Genomic DNA, 20,690 nt, shown 5'->3' on the forward strand with positions numbered 1-20,690 from the left:
ATTAAATAGTTTTACATAAGGTGGCATTTCCTGAGACATCATATCAGGTGATACTGGACATGATGAACTGATGCATTGAATCATAACAGAACTCAGAAGGTAAGAGTTGTAATCATGAAATAAGGAACAGCATCTTCTTTATTGGAGAAAATTGCATGATATTGCTGCACTGATATCCTGCTGAATATAAATGTAAAAATATCTTGCACTGCATTGCAAACACTCCAGTGACTCAGCATTGCTCTACTATAACACCGTGGGACTCATGATTTACAGTTAAAAGACAGGATCAAAGTCAATAAAGCAGAACCAGAGATACTTCAACTTTTTTATTCCACCTATTGTTCTACCTTGTCAAAGGCTATATAGGATTTTGATCGAAGATTTTGATGCTAGGTTCATCGCAGTAGCGAGAAGGTCAGCGGAGCAAGCCCAATATTTTGTTTACCCACTGCAATGACCTCGCACACGAGCTGCTGAAAAGGGAAAAGATTGCACCTCTGACAGTAAACATCAATATAATAGCAAAGTGAAGAATGTGGATGAGACCACTAAGCCTATCGCATGATGTGTGTGTGTGTGTGTGTGTGTGTGTGTGTGTGTGAATGAGATGATGACAGATTTACTTTGTGAAACATTAGATGCCCAACACAACCACAACACAAACAGCAAACAAACAAAGATCTGCTGGTAACGTTGTCAAGAAATCACACACGTGCGTGATCACCAATGCACTCAAAGAGAATTTACAACCCTGCTTTCACTCTGTCAATATGGTGACCTATTGATATTCATATCTCAACCATCACATACACACACACACACACACACACACACACACACACACACACACACACACACACACACACACACACACACACACATGCGCCCCAGTTTCATTGAAGCAGTGCGGGCACGTCCACACCCACGTGACCACAACATGATGAGGCCCGGCTAATCCAACTGGTCACTCTCTGGGGTCAGGGCTGACACACATGTCCAGCATCCTGACAGTGATTTCCCTCATGTGCTGTTATGCAGCTGCCACCTCGACGTGTCCCTACCCACCCCTCCACCCACACACAAACACACACAGACAGCCTGACAGGTTGACAGACTGTCGCACAGACAGACGGACAGACAGATATTTCCTGACCTATACTGCCACACCTGCCTCTACAGGTTTGCTGGCTCCTCAGCTTCCTCTGCTGTTGAGATAAGCGTCTTCCTCACCATTTAAACCCTCATTGTCGAGCAGACTGGCTTCCCTCTGTGGCTTGCTAAGAGATGTTTTACCAGCAAGCTGTTGACTGTAATTTGCTGTGGCTGGCTTAACAGACAGTCGCTTGTTGATTGTCTAACCCCCTGCCTGCCTAGCAGACTCCCTACCCAGCTAAAAGAAAAGGCGTCTAGCTCTACACCTGCACAGGGACCTGGGGAATGCACAGCACCAAGCCCTTTGATAAGAATATTCAGACAGGCACCTGCGGGGGCAGCTACTGAGAGCCACCGCTGGGCCTCTGGGATCAAGGGATTACTGGTGGTAATGGGAGACACAAAGCCACTGACACAGGGATTCATTCTCCTTTTGTCTCTGTTTGCACACAAACTGAATACTTATTACTGCACTTGTATTAAAACAGTCTGATCCTAAATGATACATCTCAACAACTATTAAAAGAATTTGTTCCAAGATTTTCATGATTCCCAGACGATGAGTACCAATAACTGGTGATCCTATGGTGCAAAATAAACCCAGATTCAAGAGCTGCTGCACCTTCTAATGTGTAATATTCCTACAGTTCAGAGCTAGCGGGAAATTATGCTTACCTAATGAAAATTTGTATGTCCACGAAGGAGGTTATATGTTTTCACCCCTGTCTGTTTATTGGTTGGCTTGTGTTTTTCAAAATTAAAGAAAAACAACAGAACAGATTATCACGTAACTTGGTGAAAGTTGTATATGTCAGGGAAGAACCCCAGATTTGGATCAGGGGGCGGATCCAGTTTGCCACGTTTTATAAATATTACCAAGGAATAGTTCATGGTTCTTAATGAAGAAATCTTTAAGGAATTGTGTGGAATTTGGTGCTGCTTGATTGTTTACACAAAAGTAGCTGTCAGTTAGTGGATGTTAATACAAAGTCATCTCTGCATAAAGTGCAGTTTGGTGCAGCTGTGCCCACTACAGTAAATTGTAATCTGCTCGGTTCAAACTGAATCAGTTTGTTACAAACTTTACATCCTCGCTAAGCATTAACATCAAACCTCGGGTATTTAACCTCTATCCAGGATGAGAAATCAATGTCCGACTGCTGTCTGGTTTCACTTGGCTGAGAGGAGAACATTAAGGTTTGCCTGACAAACACTAGTGTTCACGCCTGGAGCTCAGGCCCGGACACAACTTGTTCCTGTGCTTGGGCTCCAAGTCAGAGGTTATGTGTGTTATGAGTTTCACACCCAACGTATCAAGGAGGAACTTGGTGTTATTGATTTAGAGAGAGAGACGTTCATGTACTCTTGTTTGCTGCCGTGTAGTAGGACGTAATATTTGTGTTTTACACCAGCGTGACACCTTCACCTGACCTGAGTCTTTATTTTTTGTTTTTTCTCCAGTCATACCCATGGGAAAATATGGATGGCCAGTGGGCAATGACACAAAACCCAAACAAAACACACACAAAAGCACACAGACACGCACACACAAACACATACACACTCACACACACACACTAAGCTTATTGCAAACAATGATGAACAAATATTTTCTTCACCATAGGGAATTCTATTTTGTTTTATGAAAGTGAAATGAAACAATACACAAACACGCACACACACACACACACACACACACACACACACACACACACACACACAAACATACACAAGTGATGAGCCAATATTGTCTTGACTGGGGGGAGCTGTGCTTAATAACTTATTGAGGGAAAGTGTTTCCATGTGGGTGGAGGCAACTTTTCTCTGAGTGAACCGTGGGTGGAGATATCGGTGTCCTGAAGCGTCCACACAGATGGAGAGAGAGCAGAGGCAGAGAGAGCATGAGCCGAACCGGCAATAGGTCCGGAGATTTGTAGGCTTGAGGGAGTGCTGATGAAACACAACACATCATCATGAACACATCGTTTCAAGCTGCCAACAGTTGGAAAGAACGGAAACAAGCGTGTGCATTTAACTTCCTTTCCCCTGCTCTAACCAGTCATTGAAGGCCTCGCAGTACAGAAGGTAAGTAAGGGCGTGAACGCAGTAATTGTCTTGTGGAGCATTAGTAAAAAGTGTCACGACACGCGACCTGCAGTGTCCCACCAGATCAAAGCGAGGAGGCAAGATCTGACAAGTGACGCAGAGGAGGCTTCAAAACTCCAACTCACCATGACTCACAGTTAACTGCCCCTGAGGAGGCCATGGCTGTCACTCAAAGTGGCTCCCAATCAATGCATCTTCAGCAGAGATACTTGATTATCGCTCTAATGAGAGGGCCCCGATTGATTTCCATTAGTTTATCACAGGCCTGGACGCCCCAGGGACCTGGTTTAATTTTCTTGGTATCCATTTTGCTCTAAAGCTGGGTCATAACATGCCAATTATTGGTGAATCATAGTTAGAGTCAATGAATCAGGATGACATGATTATATCTGCGAAAGTTTGTGTTGCTAGGCACTGGCACAGGGGAAATAATATCATTATACATTAGAACTGCTAAATTAAGATTTTGAGCCCGTCATTAGAGTCTTCAGCAGTGTCTCCAGCACTCTGTGGGCTACTCGCTATGTACAGTATACCTTCATATTCATACAACCCAACTGTTGTCACATTTATATTCCTCTAACTATTATCTCCTAGAGAAGAATTTCCCCTGAGTTGTGTGAACCTATACGGTCTAACACAAGACAGCGCTGGCTTTTCTGGTGTTTCCCCAACAGAAGCAATGCAGCAATTGTAGGCTCATTAGCCAGTAGTCCCCATCTCCTCTTTTGCAGAAGGGACTATTCGCTGGTTGTGTTTAATCATAGGATCCTTGGGCTCCCTGATTGCTGCACCAGCATTATGCTTTGTGACAGAAAACATTAGTAGCACTGTATGAATGTTTGTGTGAGTGTAGCTAGTAGTGTAAAGCGCTTTGATTGGTCAGTATGAATAGAAAATAGCTTTGTAAATATAGTCCATTTACAACTCTGATATAGCAAGTCATTTTTCTGAGTTGAATTTCTCTGTTGTTTAAAAACGTACTCACGAACTACATGTATGTCATAACCTTTTTCTTTTCCCAATCTAAGCTACTTTTTTTTGGTACTTACAGACACCTGTAAGCAAATGCATCATTGTACATGATGGTCTGCTGTAGCTTGTCCCCCTCGCTCCAATTGGACTCAGTTCAGCACAGAGCAAGGCGTATACAAGCACTTCACAGAGGGTTAATAGCTCAGCAGCCACCTTCTCTATTTCTGACAGCTTTATCACGTTGTCATTGTTTCTGTGGGTTTCCTGCCTCTTTTATTCAGCCTGTAATCAGGAGCTCATCACGGCCGAGCTGATCTGTACAGTCAGCAGCTGCTTGTTAAACCACAGCACCTCGTGGCTCCGTCTCCACATGTGTTAAATCCTGCAGATGTCACGATGTGTGATGTGCAGGCTGTGGAGTTATTTAAAGGTACCTTTGACGGCACTGATGACTAATTACCAAGTCGTTACAGGTAATGAGGCATTGATTACATTTTCAAGTTTCTTGCCCAGCGCAGTCCCCAGTTAATATAATACTTACTGTCACCACACCGCCCCCTACCCCCCGGCTGACAGCGGTGAGGTATAGCCCACATATCATCTCCCGTCGTCACTGGACTGCTCCAATTGAGTCACAGCCTCGGAACTGACTGCAGTGGGCATTTATGTACAGTACACATGCCCTGTCTGCATAAATATGCATTCAAGTGAATGTATGCGCATGAGGGTTTGCATTCACCTCATATCTCTGTGTACATTATGTCTCCTCCTGCAGCATCACCCCAGCTATACAGTGCAGACAGCTGGTGAGTTAGAGGGCTCACAGTCAGACCTCTGAGTGCTCTCGGCCTCCTCCTCCTCTGGATCCATCAGTGCTGTGAAAGAGGGATGTGAATTTGTCTCTTTCACTCAGATTTATTGAAATGATATACACTCCACTGTCTGCTCTTGGCACACATTTTAGACCGCTTTTTAAAATAAGAGCACTTTGCTGCTCGGTGGCTGCAGAGACAGGATTGAGGGAAATGTTGCGTGAGCTCCGAGTGTCAACACTGTAAAGGATATAGTGTGTGACATTCAGATATGGGCCGTCTTCAGAAAATGAAGGTGAAGCTTGATAATTAGTCTGCCGATCATATGTGAAGGGTTTTCCCCTCCACATTAGAAACCCATGACTCTCACTTTCCTCTCATGAGAATGACGCTTGACCTTATAACGCAGTCATTTACATACAGTTTCACCTCCGGCGCTACAGCTGCCCCTTTCATAGAGGGTTTATGCTCGTCAAGCTGATGGGGTGATGGGGATGTCGGCAGCACCAATTGGTCCTTGCAAGGACAGCAGGGCTGAGGAAGACTAGTAAATAAGCTTCAGCAGCGCTAGAGGAAGAGTAAAACTGAAATGTAGTCAGGCTCCGTATGCAGGGTAATTAGCAACAAATTTTTTACAATAATGGCCCAGCAATTTTCAGTTGAGGACAGAGCAATTAAACAGGAAAGTATAAAGGAGCTGAGCTCTATGGATTACATTATATATGCGTGTGGAGTAATGGGAGGGAATTTTGAAACAATAAGATTGTATTTCAACAAAAGATAGTTAAGTACACACAAAAAGAAAATTGTGGTGTAAACGTGGATAAAAAGAGTGTCTCGGTTGGGCCAGAATCTATCACACTAAAGTGTATTAGTACTGAATAGAGTAGTTTCTACCTTTGATAATTGTAGTGAGGAATGACAAATTAATTCTGATAAGAATTATGGGAAGGACTATTTATAACATGAAGGAGGGTTATTTCTTGCTGCTTCTTTCTTTTCTAACTTCGGAATGTCCACTTCAATATCCTTCCTTTTCTCTCTAATGAAGTTAAAGAGAAAATTCTGCTCACATGACTCAGACCTTATTGCAGATTCCTGCAGATCGATTTTAGATTGAGTTTTCTGTATTTTCAGCAGTTGCTTGTGTGTTTCCTCATTTTGCAGCTTTATCTCCAATTGATGCTGGTGTGTGGTCAAGATGTTTCTCTCTTGCGCTCCCTGTGGGACGAGGTTGTCTCACCCTGATTCCCGACTGCAGCATCCTCTTCTGTTTTGTTCAAGGACACACATTGTGTTGTTGATAGGGTTGCAAAGGGGTGGACAATTTCCGGAAACAATTGTAAAATATTATTAAAGACAATTAAAACTATTTATATCTCTGGCATTGCATTAGTGTTTTTTTACAAGCTTTTTTCTCATCTTATTCTACAGAACAATTCCACGTGCACTATCTCATGTGTGGATACATTTCACCCCAGCCAATGTAGAAGGAAAGGCTGTGTGCAAATACGATGCAATGGCCGATGTTAAGAATGACACAAAGATGCAGAAGCATATAGTCAAGTGCCCAAAGTTTCCTCAGGGCTCAAATCAGCCTATGACAAAACAAATGTTTATATTTATGTCTGTATATGACAAAGTAAATACAGTTAGTATAAATTACCCACTATATTCCCGTATATTCCCATCGTAAATTTCCAACTTTGAATATTCCCGGAATTTTGCAACCCTAGTTGTTGATTATAATTTATTTTGTTAAATAAATTTCTGTAGGCACAACAGTCCACTCTTATCATCTCTTTCGTTGTCACAATCTTTGAGCCGGGTTTTGACAAATTTCATATTACCAATTTATCTGTGTTATTGCATGATGCCCAGCAGATGCTGAACAAACGAATATATAAAACATTTTAGGAGGAGGATTCTATTCATATTCTCAAATTCTGCCTGTCTACAACAAACTAATTTCAGCTGCAGCTCAAAACAAAAGCTACAAAGTAAAAAATTGTGCTGATAGAATACGATTTGTCTAATTTAAACCTGCATTATTCACTAAATGACTTGATAAGCACTTGCATCCTAATAAGCTGTTGTAATATGCATGAAGGCCCACCCTGAACATTGCTTGTTCATCAAACTCAGATAATCAATGGCTGTAGCTTTGTGTGAATCCCCTTTAATTCCATCCTAAAATGGTCTTTTGAGGAAAACCTCTGTCAGAGTTTTACCGGATTGCTGTTGCGTCTTTTCTCTTTTGTGTTTGCAGTTGTTTACTGTGAAATCCTTGGTAACTCTGTAATAAAGCGGTACTGTAAATACAGCTTATAATTATGTGTGACATCATAATTGCTGCCATCCCTCTCCTCTCTCATGATAATCTTGTTCTCTAAACAACGTTTTTGTTGTGATCTCTTCTCCTCCCTCCTCCTCCTCCTCGCCTGCTCTCGCTGCCTTCTCTCGGGATGTTTGTTGTTTCTGAGGAGGACATCGTCCTCTTGGTGACACCTAAAGGAGGATGACCCCATCTTCAATGGCCATCCAGCCAGTCCCAACCAATCACAGAGCAGGTTGGGTTGAGGGCATGTCTAGGTAGCATGTCTGCTGTAATCAGGGTCCTGACACTGCACGCAGGCAACCTTGACTCCTCCCCCACCCTCCACCACCTTTCCAATGCTGGTCCCACCACACGCTATTGTAGCATCTGAGGAGAAGTCGATTTGCTCAAAGGGAGGACTTCTCGGATAATTACGATGCTAGAGGAGAGTTAGTGTTCGATTGCATGTGTAATCATTCAACACCTAAAGAATTTTTCACTATAAACAAAAAAGGTAGATGATACTAAATAAAGGTTGCATAAATAAAGGTTGCATAAACATTGAACTACATGTCTTTTATGCCCCAAAAGTCATGAGTGTTGCATAACTGAGCAAACAAACTGAAGTGAGGTCTCAGTGCAGCTGGAGACTTTTGGGTGTTTTTTTTTTTTAAGCGGAAACCCGTTCGGTGGGGAAAGCTTTCAATATAAAAACTGAAAAATCTGATATTTTTCATTGTAGAACTGGCTATGGACATTGCTATATTGTTTTCATCTTGTCCTTTCAATGCAAATGTCCTAAATACCTATTTTAGATAATTTGAATGAAAAATAGGTTGAATTAACCCTGTGTCACAATATCAATATTTGACGTCATTAAAGTTTCTTAATTTTTTACTCCATCTAGCAGCTGAAGTCATTAAATAATCATGAGTGTTGTTTTTGTCTCAGCCCATTAGCTGATCGTTTGAATTGAAATATTAGTTTGCAGTTTGTGCAGTCTCCATGGGTCTAAATAATTATTTTAGAATTTAATATCCTTTTAGGGCTAAATATGAAAATAATCATATTAACTACAATTATTATTCAATTATCATAATAGATGCTGAGGGATTTTTTTAAGCAATAACACCAGCAGAGTTCCAGAGGTATTCTTTAATAGTTAGTTTAGTAGTGCGCTCCATGCTGATCTGGGCCGTGCAGTGTTTTTGTCTTCCAGTGGGGTTGAGTCGGTCGGACTGAGTCAGTCCTCTGCCCTTTGTGTCTGAGACACAGTGTCCTGATCTTTCTTCTCCTCATCCTCAGCCCACAGCCAGCTCTTGTTACGACACTACACACTCAGTGCTCTACTCTCACAGAGAGGTCACAATTCCAGAGAGGATGTCCCAGTCAACGTTTCACAGCTAAATATTAACATGCAATTGTTTCGGTTGAATATTGTCTTGTTCTTTGGAGCAGTGTGTTTCATGAAGTGAGAAATCCTACATTTCTGTGAACAAACGCCATGACATCTTCAGCGGCCGTTATTTCCAGACACAGAACAAAGGCTTTACAGGTAATTGGCTGAACATGGTGCGGGAGCGGTGCATCTCACTTTGCTTCACTCACTAATGATGGCTTTCTTTCTTGATATGTGGTTGGTCGGTGTGTGGTGCGAATTAGATGGATCTTAATCTTGGAAAGGTCGAAGCCACAGAGATCTGTTGAGAAGGTTAACAACGAGAACAGTGTGCCCTTCATTTTTTGTCTACAGTCCCTGCTTCGTTTCTCCAACATCATCCATGGTCAGTGAGAAAAGAAACAGCTAGAAACAACCATTTTCCGTCCACCCACTGAGCTTGGCTCGGACTGTATTGATTTCTGCTCCAGTGGGTGAGAGTGAACTCCCACAAAATGAATGACCAGTAGAAAAAGAATTTATATTTTTGGGTGATTGAGGGCAAAGGAGATCGGGCTTAGCACAGAGATGGTGGTGCAGCTCGACAAAAGTGCACTGTTCTGTTCAATTAGAAATTAATCTACAACCCCCCCCCCCCCCCCCCCCCCCACTTGCCTAAAAAAAAATCCAACCTGCTAAACAGACATAAAAAAATCCATTTAAGCACTGGACCATAGCAATTTACAATGGAATGAAAAATTGTGGGCACCCCAAGTGAAAATAACTGTCACTAAGAACAGCTAAGCACGTTCAAAATAACCTTATTAAAATATCCTTATTTTCATTAAGTTAAAGAGACATTTCTCGAATTTATACATCCATCCATTATGTTCTGCTTATCTGGGTTTGGGTAGCAGCCAGCCAACGGTTGGCACGTTCCTCAACCCAGCCACGCTTTCCTGCTCTCCCCGGGGGATATTGAGGTGTTTCCAGGCCAGCTGGGATATGTAATCCCTCCAGCAAGTTCTGGGTCTACAGCGGGGTCTTCCAACGGTTGGGCATGCCCCGTAAACTTCCAACAGAAGGCGCCAGGAGCCATCCTGACTAGACGCCCGAACAACCTCCACTGTCCCCTTTTGACGTGAAGGAGCAGTTGTTCTACTTAGAGCTCCCTCCCGATGTCTGAACTCCTCACCCTATACCTCAATTGTGGAGAAGGCTCATATCAGGCACGAATTCCCCAAGTGGGTTGGAACGTTAATGAAAGGAATGTTTGACCGTCGTAATTCTTCAATCTATTTATATTTCCCACAAATAAGGGTTAAGGGGCATGAAACTAAATATTCAAAATATCACAGCTTTTAAATACCTTTTCAGTCTTTCTTGCAAAAGGCTTCTAGTTCTTTTGATTGATGGACAACCTTGAATGCAATTCTCTGTTGACGAGTCTATCAACAGATATTCAATGATCTTTCAGTCGGTGGATGATGAGGGCCATGGCAAATGTCTTTTCCATTCCTAGCAGTTGCTCCTAAATGGTTTCCTCATCGCCTTCTTCTGCTTTGTGCATCAGTTATTTGAGTTCACAGAATGCGAGGCAGCTGCTTGCAGGAGACCACGGCTGCTGATTGTTGGGTTTGAAGAGTCAGACTATTCATAAAGATCTGACATTTGCATAAACTGGCATTTTGTAAAATATAACTGTAAACGTGACTCAAACAGATCTGCTGTGGGGCCCAAACTTTTGTATGGTGCTCTTTTCCCCTTGTCTCTCTAAAAGTGCACAAACATTGGTTGCTGTATCTGTGTTTGAATACATTTTTTTCTTAGACTCTGTGTTGTGTAACTCTTTATTTGGATCTATAGGTCTGGGAGTGAGGAGTCGGGAGGGTGGAACATTTGCTATGTGAAATTATTCAATGTGCGATTTGTACCATTTTTAACAGGAACAGGAATTAACTGGAACATTTTATATACAAAGGAATAAATAACTATTCTTGCTTAAAATGTTTAAAAGAAACTTTGTTCCTCATGGAGATCTATTCATTTTGACTAGGCACGTTCAAACTTTTCCCGAAACACTATTGTGCTTGATTCCTATACATTGTGTTGGAATCTCTACAACAGAACAAGTACAATGGACTCAAGTGAAATCATCTTGTTGTCATATGATCGTACAAATGAGTCCTTTAGGAGCAGCAGCAAAAATGACATCTGTAACCAGGAAATATCAAAGAGTGACTTATCGTGTGGGAACATGCTGGCTCCATTGCTTTAAATACATGGACAAGTAGGATAATCAAAGCACATACATATAAGGCTTCACATACAACACATGAATATATGATTTACATGTTATTTAATGTGGATTATAAAGCCACTTTGAGAAAGAGAACATGAAATTCGATATGTTCTGGTGTAGTTAAAGGATCTGTCCTTCCAGCAAGTTAATCTTCCTGTTTTGTGAATGTGTCTCTTGTATTCTCCGTCTTCTCACATTCTCTTCCGCACCTCTCCACTCCTATTTATCTCTATTCTCTCTCTCACACCAACCCACTCATTCAGTCTAAAACTTAAACAGAGGAAACATTGTGCATTCTTCAGAGCCGCAACGCACCGATCGGTCCTGACACACACACACAAACACAGCCCCACTCTGACGGGGGCGAGGAATCGCTGTATCCTCCGCTCCACCAGCCACTAGCCCTGCTCGTGTGCAAATTCAAATGTCAGCTTCCTTTTTCCTCAAAGGCGACGTCGGCTCGGGAAATGAGTGGGCTCCTTAAATCAGGTAATTGTTTTTGGCAAATCCTTCTATTTATTAACTATGACGAGTCCAACCTTAGCCACTGGAAGGTTCACCGCAAGGAGGGACACATGCGGACACATGGAACATGGACACTTAGTGAAAAACAAGATATATTGGATTATTTAGTGGTTGTCATTTGTGAGTTTAGGATCTTTTTTTAAACTGCAATAAAGGGATAGTTCACTTTTAGTTTTATACCAAGTATAATGGTATTTATACCGAGTTTTTAGCCTTAATCACCGCTGATAGCTTCAGCGGACCCAAAGGTGCGTGCACAGACCCTCGAACGCGGCGTTGTGTAGCCACGTCTACTAACTTGGCCACTTCTGGTGGACTTTAAGGCTGAAAACACGATGTAGATGACCTTGTTTCGAGTTGCACGTAATTGTCGGGGCTTGCAGAGAGTTGGATGACACCACACTAGCAGCATGGAGGCATGTTATGGTTTTTTTGTTGTTTTATTACGTCTGATGTCTAGGTCACCCATGTCTTCAATTGTACTGGATTCTGCTGCAACAAAGTTTACCCCTGAGACTCCAGAAGTGTTTTGTAGACTCACACACTTCACCCAACCCTCCATCAGCATAGTGGTGACTAGATTATTAATTAATTTTTCCTTTTTTGGTGAACTATCACCTCGTAAAGCTCACAATGTGAACTAACCTATGTACATATGAGCTAAGATGACATGTAGCACATGTAGAAGCACAAACATTAAGAGAAGCAAGGACACTTCTAAGCACTTGAAAAGTAAAATATCAAAACTTCATAAAGGTTCCAGGTTAGATCCATGAAATCTGATTAGAACACAATAATGACTCGTATTTTTGGTCATTTGTTGTGTTTCTGTATTTGGAGCATGTTTCCCGAAATGCTTGCACCTTCTCTCATGTACATTCAGCAGAGATAGAGTGCTCCCAGTCATTTGATGAAAAAATGGGGATCCCACAGTACTCATGACTCTCACAGACTCCAGGGTAATGGCTCCCACAGCCCAGTTTCAGGGGCCCACAGTGCTCCTTCCGAGCCTTCTCTGAGTTTTTGTGGAGACTTGGACACATATTTGTTCACATCTACGTTTATAACTTTAGCTGCCTTTTATGTCTGTTTTCTTCATGGTTAATGTTTATTTGTAAGCACTACTCTACTCCTTAAATGTATTTTATAATAATTTAAATACCCTACAGCATTCTATACATTCCAGGACATGTCTGAAAATGTCTAAACAAATGAACTCAGACTGACAAATGAACTCAGACTGACAAGCACGCTCCAAGTCAATGACTGAAAACATTAAAACAGCCTTGCAATTCAATTATGATAATGAGTTATAATTATTTGGATGTGTCCCTTTTTCCATTTCCAAGCTGTTTGGTTCTAGGAAAACTTCATCAGATTCAGCCGCTGAGTGTAGCTGCTGCTGTTCAATTATGACCTTAATTGAAAGTCAATGCAAAAGAAGCTCATTCATAAAATAGAACCAATATATTCAGAGAATAACATTAAAGTGAATGAATTACTATGTTGTGAAGAGGACATTCTCACACACACACACACACACACACACACACACACACACACACAGATCCTTGAAGCAGAAATAAAAGGCCAGCAAAGTTGTGCCCCATTTGCTTCCCCTCATCAATAAACTGGATTAATATAATTTTCTCTCGCACAACCACGCTCATCGTGATCCATCAAACCGTATACCACCCCATCAATTCCCCTCCCCTGGTGCTGCAGCAGACAGGTGATGAAGTTCCAGCTCACTCATAATCTTATTATTGCAGCATTTCCCTGCTCTGGATCAAGGCCAGAGCACGTAATACACAAATAAAAAACAAGAGACAGACGGACTGGAGAGAGGAAAGAGCCATACACCACCATGGTTCTCATCTCTCACAAAGCTCAGATGGATAAACATGAAAGATAGTCCTTGACAGTTAATGACCATCCAGAAGATTCATATCCACTGAAATGGTTCATACGCTCAGCAGCAATGGTTACATTTCAAGGAGGACTACCAAACCTCTAAACTGACAGCACATGCAAGAAAATCTAAATTCTCCAGTATTTTTATTTCCTATTGCCTGAAGAAGTCACATGTGTAACATCCAACCATCCCTCCTGCCACTATATACTACTTCCTGGTCACAAGGGGGGGCTGTAGCCAATAGCTGACATTGGCTGAGAAGCGGGTACACTCAGGACAAGTCACCAGCATAACACAAGGCAAACATACAGAGACAAACAACCAGTGGTGCTCAATGTGGAGCGTCCAACAAACCTAACGCACAAAACGTGAACTCAACACAGAAAGACACTGGCTGAACCAGTATTCAAACCGGGGACCTTCTTGCTCTCAGGTGACAGTAACACAACAAAGTCAATGTCATGTGGCCATATTCCTATTACCGCATTGTCAGGAATATGGCTTCATAAGCAGCTATGTACCACAGGATAATAACATTATTAACACTTTTTTTCAATCATGCGTTTATTTAAACCTCGATTTCTAGATCTAAGCACGTCAACTAGAGTATAGTCAAAGTCAGGGGAGATCATTGTTTGGAAAACAATCTATAAGGCAACTGAAACCTGTTCCTGTGATGGTGAGTGAAAGCACTGACATTTGAACTGACACAGTGGACATAATTGTGATGTGCAGAACTGTCCAATATGCACATAACCCTGAGGGGTATGGAATGAGGATATTTCTTGAAATAGGAATTTATATGATTCGAGCAATGTGTAAGAAGTATGTTGAATGTGGGTTTATCCGACATGCACTGGTACGAGAAACAGCATAAATTGGGGTTAGCAGTGCAAACTGATAGTTACAGTAGTGCTGATGTGTGAGGGACGTGGACGGGAATCTGACCTTTGGTGTCATGTGCAATTAGGACAGGACAGATATGGACAAAAGATGAAAAGACGGAGATGCTCTGTACTGGCACCCGACAGAAAGAGAAGAAGAGGTGGCGGAGGGCCACTCCCTGGACTGTGGGCTGTGATTTAAACAGCGTACACTTAGATGGAGACACACAAACCCAGCCTCACAGTGGAAGGCAAAGATAGTAATAGAGAAGCAGGTGCAGATGGACAAATGAGAGACAGAACTAAACACATGACGGGGCATCACTCAGGCAGACTGAGAGGAAGAAAGGTGTGGGGCAGGGCTGTGAATTTACTGGGGTTTATATGTCATCTGCTGAGGTTACTGTTGCATTGCTGGCAGCGGCAGTGATCACAGCTCAATCAGCCCGGGCTCCAGCCGAGTGTCACTGCCGGGGACCAGCCATTCGTTATGGCACTCCAAATGGATATCTGGGCCGTGCGGCAACCATAAATTACCATTCCCCCCCCCCCCCCCCTTTCATCTCCTCCCTCGCATTCTCTATCTGTTCCCTACCCTCCTCTTTCTGTTGTTTTTCATCTCTTGAATTCTTGAGGTTTTCTTCCTCTTCTTCTGACTTTTCTACATTATTCATCACAGATGGAGCAGTTTGGCAGTAGGTTCGTGGAATTGCAAAAATAAAAGAAAAAGAAGAAAAGAAAAGGAGGAAGTTAAAGCATTCGGATGGAAATCCATTGGCTCTGTGCGGCTCCCAGGAGGATTCACCAAGCAGTCAATATGTTATAACCAGGATATTGGTACTGAGCAGCATAGGGTTTGTGAGGCTGCTTCTGAAAGCAGGTCTATGTTCAGGTAAATCACATGAGCTCATCACTCCTGGGAGAACGATACTGTGTGCTCATCAGAAAAGCTACCGTATATATCCTGGCTTTATGTGTGTGTGGGTCTGTGTGTGTGTGCGGGTGTATGTCTGTCATAGGCCACTTTTGGGGACACATTTCTGACTAAAGACCAGTTGTTTGGGGGGAAAAGCTGTGTCCCCCAAATGGAAATAATCTTTAGGTCACTGGTTAAGCTACGTAGGTAATGGTTTGGATTAGGGTAAGTCCCAAAGGAAGAACTAGGGAAGGTTCATGTGATCTCTGTGTGTGCCTGTCCTTATATCATTGTGTGGACCATTTTGAGTAAAGACCTTACAGAGTGAGGACATTTCCAACAGTCAGCTATTTTTCAAAAGCAGTCAAAGGGTCGAGACATAGTTTTAGGATAAGACCTCAGGGTTAGGCATTTAGTTATGATGGTTAAGTGTGTGTGTGTGTGTGTGTATGTGTGTGTGAGAGTAATTGTCTGCATGCACGTAGCTGTGCGCACACATCACTGTAGCCAAGATTGCTTAAAAGACCCTTCCAAAGACTATCTCATCAGAAGACATGTTAACATAACAAATGTGACACATGCAAATGTTTCCATGAGACAAACGTGCACACTGATGCACAAACGCTCGCACACAATCCGTGCACTGCGGGCGTCTCCAGCCCTGAAGGACAGTTCTGCTCTGTTGCATGCTAACCCTTAATCCAGCAGAATGTGAATCATAGTCCAGCAGTCAGGTCACTTAACCCTCTGTGACTCCGCCCGCACATACATTCAGACAGACAGTCAGTGGGCTTCAGCTTTGCTCTGTGTACAGGGTCTTTATGTCCAAGGGGCTGTTCAGAGAAGATGAAAGTCAGCGTCTCTATATTTGGTTCTAATTATGTACATTACTGCTTGAATTCAAAATACAAATTCTGCTGCTTCTTTTAAGAGAGTATCTATTGTAAAACATAATTAATTGTATTTATGTTAGAAATGTGGACTTAATTTGCAGCTCAAATATTCTTTGAAAAGGATGTGCTTGTATGTTTTTAACTAATTCTAAAATCGAATCTAAAGGGGTTAATACATCTTGAAACAGAGGTGAGGACTGATTAATCAAAGTCTTGAATTAGACTCTAATTAGATAGACAGGCAGGTAAATCAGGGGGAGGTATCCAAAGAAGAAAAGCACAGGCCAGGTCAAAAAACTAAACTTGGACTTAAAGGAAAAAAACAGTAAGGTCGTTTTATCATCATATTAAAGTAGTCATATTGTGAGAATAAAGTCATTGTAAGGTGAGTCTACTCCGAACACAGACTTATAAAGAGAAGATCCTTAAGTTTGACACAGGACAGAATGAAGACAGAAAAGCTGATAAAGTCATCAGTCGTGACATGAATCTACTCATTAACTTGGAAATGTGTTTTCGGCAGAATGTTTATGCTTGAAAATCATAATCCTTTACTTGCACAGCCATTTGAATAAAGCGAATGGAAAACTCATCAGTGATTCTTAGATGAAGCTCTGACTTGATCTTTCGCAAACGCAGTCCAGAGGTCTCGCTGAATCAGACGTCAGTCCGGGTGACGGAGGCTTTCGCATTTACATGCAGCGAGGCCGGCGTCCATACACGGCACTGAGTCACGTTTACATGCCCCTGAAGAGGTGCTGTTCATTCTGTCTAGTTGGAAAACATCTCTCCAGGGATGTGACCTTAGCTGCTGACAAAGACTCTGACCTTTGCATCACATTGTCTCTTTACACATCACGTACTGCTCCGCCGTACGACATTACAGTATTAACAACTACCTGAATCAGCTATTCACACAGTAACACACTATTGTAGGATGTGGTCATACCTGTTAAACAGGGATAGAGTGGTTCTTGTCAATGAAATATAATCTTTCACCATATCTGCCTGTGAATTCCTCTCTATGCCACACCTGCCCACTAGGTGCCCTCAGTGAGTTCTTCACCCCTGTGTACCACCTTGGTGCTGTTTGACTTCCCACACTTCTGCTTACAAATCAACTCCAGCTCTCTGTTGACATATTACATGCTGTTGCAAAGACAGATAAATGTGGGCGTTCTTTTAGCATATTTGCAATAACAGAACAGGAAGTTGAATTGTAATAGATCAAGAAATAGTGCGTTTTTGTTCAGAAATAATCCCTAAGCGCAGTCATCATTTAAATAGTTTGGAGGTTACAGAATGGGCAAATCTAAATAAATCGATTTATGTGCTGCAAAATGTATTTATTAAGCAATTCATGAAGCATCCAGACTCAAAAGGCAGTCTCTCCTAGAGGACGTTGCACAGTCGACCAATCACAGCCTGAGGGGGTGTGAAAGTAGGATTTTTGTTTTTAAAGTTACTAAAAAGTTGGACACAGTCTCCCATTTAATCACTCACTGGATATCTGTTGTGAGTGTGTGTGTGTGGGGGGGGGGGGGGGGGGGGGGGGGGGGGGGTCCACAACTATGTGACCATGTGACAAGCACCAAAGACAACTTAAATTAGGTCAACAATGCAGGTCTGTGAGGACTGGTAAATGGTTTGTATTTATAAAGCACTTTCTCTATGTGAAGCGGCAATTTTGGTGTTCAGTATCTTGCCCATGGGCACTTGGGCTTGTGCCACAGCCACCCCCCCCCCCCCCTCACATTTAGACATCAAATTTACAGTTTGCGGTTGGATTTTGGACTATCAATCTTTTATAGTAATTACATCATCTTGCTGTGGTGTTACCTTCTGCAAACGGTTTATTGCCGCCCGACTAGAGAATCATAACCATCAGCTGTTTGACAAACTAACTCCTGCTGTTCATGTAACTAGTAATGGATGTAAATATGTATTCATCACCATTCTCTTGCAGATTTTCAGCTAAATTTGATAATTTACTTCGTAATCAATGAAATCTGAATTGAAACCCTCAACCACATCTACAGAATGGGCATTTGATATTTCTACAAAGGCATAGGCTGATATTTAAATCAGTAATAGTTGGACATACACGGTATCCTCTCAGAAACCTGCAATGTAAGTGTGAAATACACAATAAAACAAGGATTGTCCAGATTTCAGGATCACTCAGAATTTACTCAGATACTATTCAAAGATATTTGGACCCTGTTGTCTGTACAGCAAAGGTTAACCTCCTAAACTAAATCAACCAATCAATGAAATCATATCTGCATAGTCCATTTTCACAAATCACAATTAGCTCCATAAAGGCTTAACATGGTGCGACATTCTCCGTACTTAACCCTCTACATGCTGATATAAAAAGGAAAACATGTTCTCATCAGCAGCTATCAAAAACACGTCCCACATTTCTTACAGCTGTTTAGATTTTCATTTTTTTTTTCACGAATCCACCACAAAGGTAAATAACAACACTAATCTACATTAGTAGAGCACATACCTCCACCGAGGCCCAACAGGCCCCTTTTGCTACCAGATTTATATCTAGATTCAGATGTTTTATTTGGATCTGAACAAACTTATAAACATCAGTCCCCTTAATGTGTCTGTGTTCTTTCATCAAAACCCACCAATTACTCTGTGAGAAATTTAAGAAAATGTTGAATAAAGTGAAATAAATAAGTTCTTCCCCGGTCACGGAAATGAGTTAAGTAGATTTTGCACAATCATGCAGACTAACACAGATGAAAAAACATGACCTCTGTAATACAGTATATATCCCTTCTGTGTCATCTTCATACTAATAGCCAAGTATCAGATAAAGATGGCGGATAGCATGATAAATGGCACTCTTCATACTCATCACTCTTCTCTTTGGCTCACGTGACTTTACAGTAACCCTGTTTTTGCTCTGTAACTACTGTCCCCTGCAGCTGCTTTACTGATGCGGCAACAGTAGACTTTAATTTGGTTGAATTAGCAGAATTTCCATGTCAGTAAACCAAAGATAACTCATAGTTAAACAACATTATCATCATTTAACCACTTGCTTTGTTGAACCTGTTTCCGGGAGCATATAACCCAACAGCCCGCTGGTCCAGCCTCTCGGAGGAAACCTTTGGAAAGCTGTTTAAACATTATGAGAGAAAGCATCAGTCACTAATAGTCCAGTCATTATAACACATTACTAAAGGTCGGTTTGAGTAATTAGTTGGGACTACTAATTCTAATGTTACCTTCTACATTTGATTTGATCAGTTAATCAATTCCCCTCCTGTTATTGATTACTTTAAAAAAATACAATTGTAAAAATATAGAGTAATACAAGCACAGATGTTTGCTGATAGTTGCAGTGAAGTCAAAAAAGAAAAAACCCAGTACAAAAACATGAAAAGTGACAGTAACTCAGATCACATCCCACCGCTGCTGTCCAGACTAGCAACTTTGTCTCAGAGACGGTAATGTGAAATTTGGTTGTCGTGGCTTAATAGACACAGTTTGACTGGTGCCATTCATGCTATCTCTCCGAGAGCAAATTCCAATTTAAAAGCCAGATCCAATTAGTTGTTTGGTTTGTCACGTGTTCCACACATAAGGTCAGAGTGAGAGAGTGAGAGAGCGGGTGTTAAACACAATGATTGAAGCCTGAAACATGCTTCTGCGACTGCGTCTGCGTCTTTTCACGCCGCTGTGGCGCAAGACTCGTTTTCATTCATGCTTCCCCAACCGTTGCGCGTCTTACAAAGCAATTCTGCGCCAGAACACTAGGCGGAGTAATGCTTTTTGTCGAGACGACCTTAGAGACGCCTTCTTTCTTCTTCGTCGATTGTTTATTTACATAGCCACTGCGGCTCCTCGTAGCCTTTTTCTGGCGGACAAATCCGCCAGTCAGTGACAGGTTATACAAGTGATCATACTATCGGATATCTTCTGCCAAGTGCTCTTCTATTTGGTCCATATTCGTTCTTCTAAATCTTCCGTGATTTCTGCCGGTATTATGGGGCATGAAACCGGAAATGCAGCCCCTGAAGGGATGTAGAGCAGACCAATCACAGCCTTGCGGGCGGAGTGAGCTTGCGGTGCTTTGCCGTAAATTTTAGAAAAGGGGGTCGACACCCGTCAGCACGTAAGGAGGGATACATAAGCACGTAAGGGACCCGGAAGGGCTCTTGCGCTTACGGGCCCGTGAAAACGCAAAAGCATGTTTCAGGCTTAAGCCCATGCAGCAGTGGAGGGGTCACAGCTGTCAGAGCACAAGCAGAGAAGACATCTTTCAAGCGGCTCTTCTCCAGGAAAATGACTCGTTTCCCTCTTTCTGTGTGTATGAGGCCATGTGCCTGGTGCTATTGGTTATTCTGGTCACTGAGGTCCAGCTCTATAATGGTGGAATGGTCATTAATGATCCTAAGACCATGGGAAGAAACGAAGTACAAATACTAGATTTTCAGGTACCTGTACTTTACAAATATGAACATTCTACTGCTTACATTTTCAAAA

This window comes from Platichthys flesus, chromosome 5, assembly GCF_949316205.1.
Source record: "Platichthys flesus chromosome 5, fPlaFle2.1, whole genome shotgun sequence".
Lineage (NCBI taxonomy): Eukaryota > Metazoa > Chordata > Actinopteri > Pleuronectiformes > Pleuronectidae > Platichthys > Platichthys flesus.